Here is an 11,007-nt window from a genome sequence, read left to right as displayed (position 1 = left end):
TCAAACATTACAAAGTCTTAAACCATAATTTTTCATAGTAATTCCTAACGCTTCTTGTTTTTTGTTTCCAACCGCAACATATTGCCAAACTAAGCCTACACGACTCGAAAGCAACAGTGAACTGAAATGATCGTGCTAGTCCATTGTGTTCACCATTCCCATTTTGTATTAATGGTTAATCATGTGACTACGTGTGGATATCTCCAACTCAGCCACTACGCATTATCGCATGTGCTTTTTTATTGTTTTTTCTACTTCAGCATATGATTGGGGTATATATAAATAAGATAACTCTCTTACCCTATAAATGTCTTTCATGCATGTAGAGAATTAATCTCGCATACTTGTCTCAGCTTCTCAGCTATGGTAAGTCCTTCATCTTATCTACCTTGTACTCTCTTTTTTTTGTTTTTTTATTGATCTCCAAAATTGTTGTAGGTACATAGCGCTTGAAAATTGGGGGTAGATGGGGTTGGTGGGTTACAATTTTTCTTTGGATGTAGATGTAGTATGAAGGTTAGTTACTTGCTTTGGGAGGGACATCACATTTTTCACATTTCAGCCTTATATATATGTATTATAAAATACACGTAGTGAACACAAACTATGCATGCAAGAAAAAAAAAACATATTTAAAAGTGCAATATATTATCCTTTAAGAGATACATGACTTTGTGGATGACAACCAATAAAGGAAAAGTATGATATAGTCTAAATATTCTTCTTTTAATCGTGAAGGCAAAAATAATCGAAAACTTAAATCGCACGTTCTTAACTAGTTTTAGCTCCAATCATCAATCATGAAAGTTTATTGGTTTAAGTTCATCTCTACCATCTCTCTCTAAACTATACTGATATAAAAATTTCATTCGATTAAACCTTAATTGTCCTATTCCCTAACTATATATATGAGGAGTTATCCATATATATGATTAAGTAGAATAGGCTCATTACTGTTTTTTTTTTCCATTTTGGTGGGCCAAAATAAATTGCATTAATATTCTAAAAGGAATAAAAAGACAAAAAACTAGCAGCAATAATGCAATATGATCACAAAATTCTGCTACATGATTAAAAGTATAGAGATCAGAACACCAAATAGATGGATAAAACGCAATTACTTATCCAAATATGATTGAGTAGGTTAAGAGGGATGAAGTCTACGGTTTTTGTTTTAAAGCTAGAAAAATCTTTCTAAGTTAGCTACCTATAAAAGTTTTTATTAAAGATGGGAAAGAAAAGTACATTGGGGAGGGGGATATGATCCTTATCACTGTAATTATATGTGAAAGATAAGAAAAAAGTCCTAATGAAAGTACTACTTTCCTTGCGTGTATTTTATGAACGTATGGGATAAGTAATACTATTCTTTTATAAAAAGCTAAAAGTAAAAAAAAAAAAAGGAATACTATTCTTTTATACTTATTTAAATCTAATATAAGGTAGATTAATTCTATCTAGTTTTAAAATACCTCTTAATTTGTCATAAATATTCTAAAATACTTTTAAGTCCTTCATGTGAATATCTTCGATTGGAAAAGAAAATTTGCAACTAAGTTCCCTTTGCGATGAATGTGTTCGAGTCACATGTTTATAATATTTGGTTACTGATATGTTGGAGTTGTTTAGATCTATGGAATTTATTGATTATTATAATCTACCAACTTGGCCAACCAAAAGTAAAATTTTGGAGATTTAAAAAGCCTTATCCCAATTCCATAAACAGTGACAAAAGCATGTTGGACATTTTTTTGACTCTCTCTCCTTTAGCTAAATAATCCACCATTTTGGCACATGTCTTGGGTTTTCGTTTCCTTTTTTTTCTTCTTTCTCAATTTGGCATTCGTCATCTTTGTTTTCCTCTCGCATGCTATTGAAGATTAATGAAGGAGATTTGGCTTGAGAGTAATGAAGGAGATTTGAATTGACTAATTGATTTCTTAGTCAAGGGCATAACCGATGTAATTGATTTCTTAAACCATGGCATAACCTATGCCTTTACCTTAGGTAGCCACTTATTGTAGATATTTGTTTCCTTATTATCACCATCACCACTTGTATTTAAGCACATCGTGCCTTAAGAATAAAATCATCAATCACAGTTTTCAAATTCTTCATGGTATCAGAGCAGAGGTTGCAGACAACCTAAGCTATAACTAGATGGTTAATTGGGGTGACGAAGAAGCAGATAAAGGTAATGGGAATTTGGTGCTGACTACAGTCACTTCAAACAACACTGTAGTTGACATCAAATCACCTTACTACTTACATTCCTCTGATCACCTTGGTTTAATTTTTGTTACTCATCCCTTAAGTAAAACTGGGGAAAACTATTTCACTTGGAGATGCAATTTTATGAATGCTCTTCAATCCAAGAATAAAGCAAGATTCGTGGATGGGTCAATCCCAAAACTAGAAATCAGTTCTCCTGAATTTCGAGATTGGGTGCAGTGTAACGCAACGATATTATCCTGGTTTATTAACGCTCTCTCCAAGGAATTGCAGGCGGGAGCTGTACATGCAAAGACTACTAATGAGATATGGACTGACCTTAAAGAAAGGTTCACTCAGGGAATCGCTCCCAGAGTTTATGAACTCAAACAAGCAATCGCATTTTTACGATAGGAAACGGTTCCAATTTCCACTTACTATGGAAAATTAAAATCATTATGGAATGAAATTCAAACTTTTCAACCTTTACTAGTTTGTAGTTGTGGAAAGTGTACTTGTGGTGTAGCTAGACAAATGCAGGAAATGCGAGAAGAAGAAACGCTGTTCAATTTTTTGATGGGCTTGGATGACAACTACAAGGTTGTGCGCTTTCAAATTCTCAACGTCGAATCGTTGCCTAGCGTTGGGCGTGCCTACGCGATTGTAGCCTAAGAAGAAAAATAAGGGGCTGTTGCAGCAGCTCGGGTTGAAATGTCAGAAGTGGCAGTCTTATTGACCAAAAATCAAACCGTCAATGGAACGAGAAGGCATGGCACTGACAATCCAACTGAACGACATGGCGAACGGCAAGGGCCACAACCCAGGTGCTCTTATTGCGACAAATCGGGCCACACCCGTGAGTCATGCTTTAAAATTGTGGGTTACCCACCAAATTGGCAACGAAGATCGAAGGCCAGAAGTGAGTCGCGTGGTGATCGGGCAGCTAGAACACTTGTTGGGGACGTTGGGGGACAAACATGTGCTTTTGTGGTAGGGTCAAATAATGTTCACATCGGGTCGGGAGGTTCTTCTTCTATTGGGCCAGCTTCCTCTTCTAAGGGAATAGGAGATTCCTCTTTGATTCTTGGATTGACTCAGGCCCAGATGCAACAATTAATGGATCGCTTGAACCAACAACCTGCCCAAACCAACTCTATTAATGGGCCAGTTGAAAACATCGCCTCCAATGCTAATTTCTCTGGTAATTTTCTTGGAAAAAGGGACGACACATGGGTAATTGATATTGGGGCCACAAACCATATCACTCATCAAATTGATGGTCTATTAGATATGGTCAAAAATCCTAAAATTCCACCAGCTCAAATTCCAAATAGTGACATTGTACTAGTACATGCTTTGGGCCGATTAAATCTTGGGCAAAGCTTGACTTTAGAACGAGTTATCGGCGTACCAGAGTTTTGTTTTAACTTATTATCTGTAAGCAAGATAACTCATGACTTGAACTGTCTCTTGATATTTGGATCTGATTATTGTGTAATACAGGACTTACTCTCGATGAAGCCGATTGGAGTGGGTAGAGTGCGAAACGGATTATATTATTTGGAGCCAACAAGAACAAGCAAAGCATTTCTAACTAAAGGCAAAGACATTGCAACTCTGTGGCATCATCGATTAGGGCATATTCCATTGGAGTGCCTCTCAATGGTTCCAAACTTGGCTATCACTAATAACAAGAAGGACAATTTTCTTTGTGATGCTTGTTGTAAAGCAAAACAAACTAGGTTGCCTTTTCCGAGTCGGAAGAATAAAAGTTCACAAGCTTTTGATTTGATTCATTGTGATATTTGGGGTCCTTATCACACCGTATCCTTTTCAAGAACGCACTATTTTCTATCAATTATTGATGATCAGTGCTGAGCAACATGGGTGTTTCTTATGAAACATAAATCAAAAACAAAAAGTTTTCTGCTTTGTTTCTTCCAGTGGGTCAAAACACAGTTTAATGCACAAGTCAAGATATTACGAACAGATAATGGATTGGAGTTCGATCATGTGGATTTGGCAAATCATTATTTTGAGTATGGGATAAAGAGACAGACTATCTGCACAAACACAACCCAACAAAATGGAGTGATGGAACGGAAGCATCGCCATCTTTTAGAAGTAGCACGTGCACTACGATTCCAAGCCAACCTTCCCATCACCTTCTAGGGTGAATGTGTACTCACAGCAGCTTATCTAATCAATCGCATACCACTTTCAGTCATAGAGAACCAAACTCCATATGAGAAATTGTTTGAAAAATCTCCATCATATGATCATCTTAGAACATTTGGATGTCTTTGTTATGGGCATATCAATTAACCACGTGACAAGTTTGCTCCTCGTAGCCGACCGGGTGTCTTTGTTGGGTACCCCACAGGACAGAAGGGGTATTGCATATATGACCTTGAAAGCAAGAAGATATTTGTTTCCCGAGATGTACAGTTTTGGGAAGAAATATTTCCTTTTGCTAAGATAAATAAGGAAACCAATGATTCAATTATCGAAAAGACACATCACATGCAAATTGATCCACCCATTTTATTTGATGAGCCATATGATCACCTAGGTCCCACACAACAAGAGCCGCAGGATCATACGCAAGAGCTTGAAATAGTACAAAATCCCGATATCACATCTATACTTGTAAAGTCAACATCATCAGGCCAACAAGAAGATGACCAACTTACAGAAATTGAAGAACATCACAATACACTCCCTGCTAAGCGACAGCGACAAGTTTCAAAAATTATTTCTGGTTACGATTATACTTTGCCTACCTCACTTGCTCCTACTTTGCACTCTACACCTCATTCGACCAACTCAACGGTATATCCTCTATCACACAATATTTCTTACTCCAAATTTTCTAGAGCTCATAGTGTGTTTCTAGTGGCCATCTCTGCTGTCGATGAGCCTAAATCATTTTTTTAGGCAGTCAAATTATAACACTGGCGAGATGCTATGGAGGGAGAAATATCGCCATTAGCGGCAAACAACACTTGGATTCTCACATCTTTTCCCCTAAGAAAACTAGCCATAAATTCCAAATGGGTGTACAAAATTAAATATAACCCAGATGGATCAGTGGAACATTATAAAGCACGGTTAGTGGCCAAAGGGTATAGTCAAATTGAAGGGGTAGACTTTCATGAGACTTTCACCCTAGTTGCAAAATTAGCCATTGTCCGCTGTCTTCTAGCAATTGCTTCGGTACATCATTGGGAGTTGCATCAGTTGGATGTCAACAATGCATTCTTACATGGGGATTTAGAAGTAGAAGTTTATATAAAGATACTTCAGGGTTTTGCCAAAAAGGGGGAGCAACGAGTATGTCGCCTTAAGAAATCTCTCTATGGACTTCGTCAAGCATCACAAAATTGGTATCAAAAGCTTACTAATTCTTTACTAGCTATTGGTTTCACACAATCTCATGCCGATCATTCTTTGTTTACAAGCTCTGCTAAAGAATCATTTTTTGCAATGTTAGTATATGTTGATGACATCATAGTGACAGGGAATGACGCACTCAAAATCTCTCAACTAAAAACTCATTTGGATTGTGAATTTCGCATCAAAGACTTGGGCAAGCTAAAATACTTTCTAGGAATTGAGGTAGAATGATCACCATATGGAATTGTCTTAAATCAACGAAAATATGTGCTTGACATATTAGTAGATAGCGGACTCACTGGGTGCAAACCTGCGGCATCGCCTATGGACCAACAAATCAAGTTAGATCCTAATGCAGACCCACTTTGTTAAGATCCAAGACAATATAGAAGATTGATAGGCAGATTGTTATACCTCACCATCACTCAACCTGATATTAGTTTTGCTGTCCATATATTAAGTCAATTTCTGCACTGTCCACGTTAGACACATTTTGATGCAGCCTTACGAGTGCTACGATATCTAAAAGGAGCACCAGGTCAAGGTTTATTATTGCCTAGTCATAACCAATTGACACTTCGAGCCTATTGTGATGCAGACTGGGTAGGCTGTCCAACAACACGAAAATCAACCACTAGGTACATCATTTTTCTTGGCTCATCACCCATTTCATGGAGATCCAAGAAACAATCAGTAGTTTCTCGATCATTCGCAAAAGCAGAATATATAGCCATGGCTACTACAACAAGTGAGATTGTGTGGCTCCTAAGATTATTGGATGATCTGGGCATTTCTCATCAAACACTAGTCTCATTATTTTGTGATAATCAGGCTGCAATTCATATTGCAGCAAATCCAGTTTTTCATGAACGCACCAAACATATCGAAATAGATTGTCACTTTATCAGACAACATGTTCAGTCAAAGATCCTTGTTCCCAAGTCTATCTCAACACATTCTCAATTAGCAGACATTTTCACCAAGGCTCTTGGACAAAATCGATTCCATGATCTATTGGCCAAGTTGGGCATTACCAATTTACATGCTCCAACTTGAGGGGGGAGTGATGAAGGAGGTTTGGCTTGAGAGTAATTAAGGAGATTTGAATTGACTAATTGATTCCTTAGTCAAGGGCATAACCGATGTAATTGATTTCTTAAACCACACCATAACCTATGCCTTTACCTTAGGCAGCCACTTATTGCAGATATTTGTTTCCTTATTATCACCATCACCACTTGTATTTAAGCACATCGTGCCTTGAGAATAAATTCATCAATCACAGTTTTCAAACTCTTCAAAGATCATTAACTATTTCCTACCCACATTGGTTGTTAGGATATATATATGCTGTGATATATGGATATGATTTTATTACTCTCTATATATAATTGACTACTCGTATTAACTAGCACTGCTATAATGACAGAAAACTAATCTTGATTTTTACATAAATTGTACAAAGTTGAGTTTGATAACTAGGTCACCGTATAAAATTGAACTAGCTACATTTATATTGCATCAGATTTCCTTATACTCATATTCTCAGCAGTGAAAATGATGCTTTTGCTTGTCTTTTTTCCCAACAAAATCATCAAAGCTAACTCATTGGAAAGTTATGCTTGAGAATTTGACTTAATTTAGTGGTATATACATGTATTTTCCACTCAAAAAGTTGGGTTTCAATATCTTTGGAGAAGAAAAAAATTTCAATGAATTGCATAGAAAATTTGAATTTTATTTAATTAGTTAATTGAAGAATTTTTAAGTGAGGAATTATACATTGGCATGTGAAACTTGTTGGATATATATTGATATCTTACAAGGTTTCTATCTCACATTGATTAGGTATAAAAGATATCAGTACTTTATATAAGAAAATTCATTATGAGTTTATTGAAGGTTAGAAAAGAAAGTGATCTTGCACACACACAAGATCGAGCTAAGCCTTGAGAAAATGCGAATTTCCCCCATTGTGCACGAGTATACATGTGGGTTAAATCCAAGTGATATTTTTGTACCTTAGTTATATGTTTTTATTTCCTTGGCCAAGTCTTTTTACCAATGTTGGAAAATAAAATTTGATTTGGTCTTTAATTCTGTCAACATTTTATTTAATTATTTTTCAAAATATTTTATAACGTTATAGAATTTTTTTTCAGAATATTTTTTATATTGTTACAGAATTTTTTCCTTATCACAAAATATTTTATTTCTTGATTTTCTTTCACCTGTTCCTCCTTATAAATACCAACCTTCATGTTTATTCTCAACACACCTCAATTCTTTCTTCTTCCTCTTCTCTGCTTAGCTTTGCTGGGTTTCGAAAGGACGAAAATTATCCTTAAGGACAGTGTATCACACCTCAGACTAATTTCAATTGTTATCTGCTTCAATTTTCACCAACAATCTAAAGAATAATTTGAGATAAGTTTTATTTTATTATTACTTCCTTCAATGTTGTCGATTTTATTTTCCAATGATTTTTATGTCAATTTCCAAGTGCAATTATTTCATAAGTCTTTTTTTTGTAATCCTTATAAGTGAATCTTTAATGAGTAGATTTGTAAGTAGAAAGATTATTGCTACTGAAACATGATTATCTTTGGAGTCATATTCTTGATCTTTCATAAAAATAAATGGGAATCTCCATTAATGATGAAAAAATCCATTTTGAAAGTTTGTTCCCTTCATCTATGATGTCCGTCTTTCTGCCTATTCTGTTTAGTGAGTAGTGCTTATTACAACTTAAATGTAGTTATATTATACATTAAGCGAGCATTTATGATGTATGGAAATGGGGCTCTTCGATGTAAGTTGATTGGAGTTGGCAACTAGAAAAATTTGCAAGTTATAAATAATCTGTTAGTGAATAAATCAGAGTCTTAAATGCATTCCCATTATGGAAATTTGCAGATGTGTGATTTGCTAGTTTAGCATACAAAATTAATTATGTTGATATGTTGGGTCAATTATTCTATTTTTCCTCTGAAAATAATATATGATGTTAGTGTGCTTAGCCTTAACCTTTTTACAATTAAGTTGTACTTAGATTATCAACTTTTGGCTTGGTAGAGAAAGCCAATGTTATTTAGGATATTAAAATCATAAGATGTGAAAGTGGCCTAATGTTAACATAAGAGCATTATGTTAAGAGGCTACTTAAAAAGTTTAGACATTTTAATGCCACACCTATGAGTTCTCCTTATGATGCTAATACCCATTAAAGAAAAATAAAGGTCATAGTGTGGCTCAGTCCGAGTATGCTTATATTATTGGGAGTTTGATGTATTTAATAAATTATATTCGACCTGATATAGCTTATACTGTGTGTAAACTGAGCAAATATACACAAAGTTTCAATTAAGATTATTGGACTGCTTTAAGTAGAGTAATGAAATAGTTGAGACATACCATAAGCTATGGTATTTTCTATAATGGATTTCCCACTATATTAGAAGGATACAATGATAATAACTGAATCTCATATTTAGATGAGACAAAATCTACAAATGGATATGTATTCACCCTTAGTGGGGGTGCTGTAATTTGAAAATTAACCAAACAAACTATAATTGCTAAATCTTTGTATCTTTAAAATTGGTTGGGAATGAGGCTGAGTGGTTAAGAAACCTCTTAACAGATATTTCATTGGGAATGAAATCAACACCTTCGATGTCTATGCATTATGATTGCTAAGTGACAATAGCTATGGCTAAGAATAAAACTTTTAATGGTAAGAAAAGATACATTCGTTTAAGACATAATGTGGTAAAGCAACTGCCTAGAGATAGAATTATGTCCATTAATTATGTGAAGTTGAAACTGAGTTTGGTTGATCTTTTGAATTAATTAATAATACATCAAGAGGAATGAGACTTAAGCTAATTGAGAAAAAATCAACAATAATGGCAACCTAACCTATGTGAGTGGTGATTCTATGAATTAGGTTCATATGGAAAATAACAAGTTATTTGTTGATAAATTGATGCACTATTAAAATTATTGTCTCCCTATGGTGTGTAAATAGTGCAATTTATAATGAAGGAAAGGTTGAGTTAAACTCTTAATGAATTCCATATTTCTTATGGGTAGTGTATTAAATTGCAATATACATTTGATGGAATCACTTATATAAGTGTGGTGTGGGGTCGCTCCTATGAGAATTGTGGCAAATTCTCTAGAACACTTATGAATAATTAAGCATGCGCATGGCCTATTCACGCTAAATCGTGTTGAACAACAGAAATTGTAGAGGTGTAATGTGATTGATGAAAATCATATTTCACATAATGAATTTTTTATTCATATAAGTTATAAACTTCACCAAAATTCTGTGATTTATATTTTATTCTTTCTAGGTTTGGTTCATAGCTCCAAAAGCATCAATCTCAATGCATTACATTCGGGTGAGATTAAACCCAACAAAAACTTCCTATTATGAAACCTTATGAACTATGCGAGGGATTGTTAGATATATAGTGATATTTTATAAGGTTTCTATTCCACATTTCCTATGCAGATATTAGTGCTTTATATAAATAAATTCATTATGGGCTTGTTGAAAGTTAAACAAAAAAAGGTTATCTAACACGCACACGAGATCGAGCCAAGCCTTGAGAAAATGCGGATTCTCCCTTATGAACAAGTATACACGTGGGCTAGGCCCAAGTGATATTTTTGTATCTTGGTTATACGTTTTTATTTCCTTGACCAAGTCTTCTTACCATGGTTGGAAAATAGAATTTGATTTGGTTTTTAATTTGGCCAACATTATAAAATAAACTATTACAGGACTTGATTTGGTGTCTGATTATTTTCAGAATATTTGGAAAATAGAATTTGATTTGGTTTTTGATTAGGCCAACATTATAAAATAAACTATTACATGACTTGATTTGGTGTTCGATTATTTTTCAAAATACTTTTATAACGTTACAAAATATTTTCTTGATTACAAAAAATTTTTTAAAATATTTTTATACCATTACAAAATATTTTTCTGATCACAAAATGTTTTATTTCCTGATTTTCTCTGAGTCGTTCCTCCCTATAAATACCAACCTCCACATTCATTCTCAACACGCTTAAATTCTCTCTTCTTCCTCTTCTCTGTTTAGCCTTACTTGGTTCTTTCTTCTTTATTTTCCTTGTATCCCTGATAGTTTGTGCAAGTTATCCAAGAAGATTCAATTATTCAAGAAGAGTTTGTTGAATCTAGATTCAATTATTCAAAAAGAGTTTGTTGAATCTTAAGAATAAACGCTTTAATCCTTTTGTATCAAGTTTCATACTCTGAAAAGACGAAAATTATCTTTAAAGACAATGACTCACACCTTAAACTAATTTCAGTTGTTATCTGTTTCAATTTTTGCCAACAAAACTGATGACTATTTAAAT

Source organism: Theobroma cacao, chromosome 9, assembly GCF_000208745.1.
Source record: "Theobroma cacao cultivar B97-61/B2 chromosome 9, Criollo_cocoa_genome_V2, whole genome shotgun sequence".
Lineage (NCBI taxonomy): Eukaryota > Viridiplantae > Streptophyta > Magnoliopsida > Malvales > Malvaceae > Theobroma > Theobroma cacao.
Note: the sequence above shows the minus strand (reverse complement) of the source record.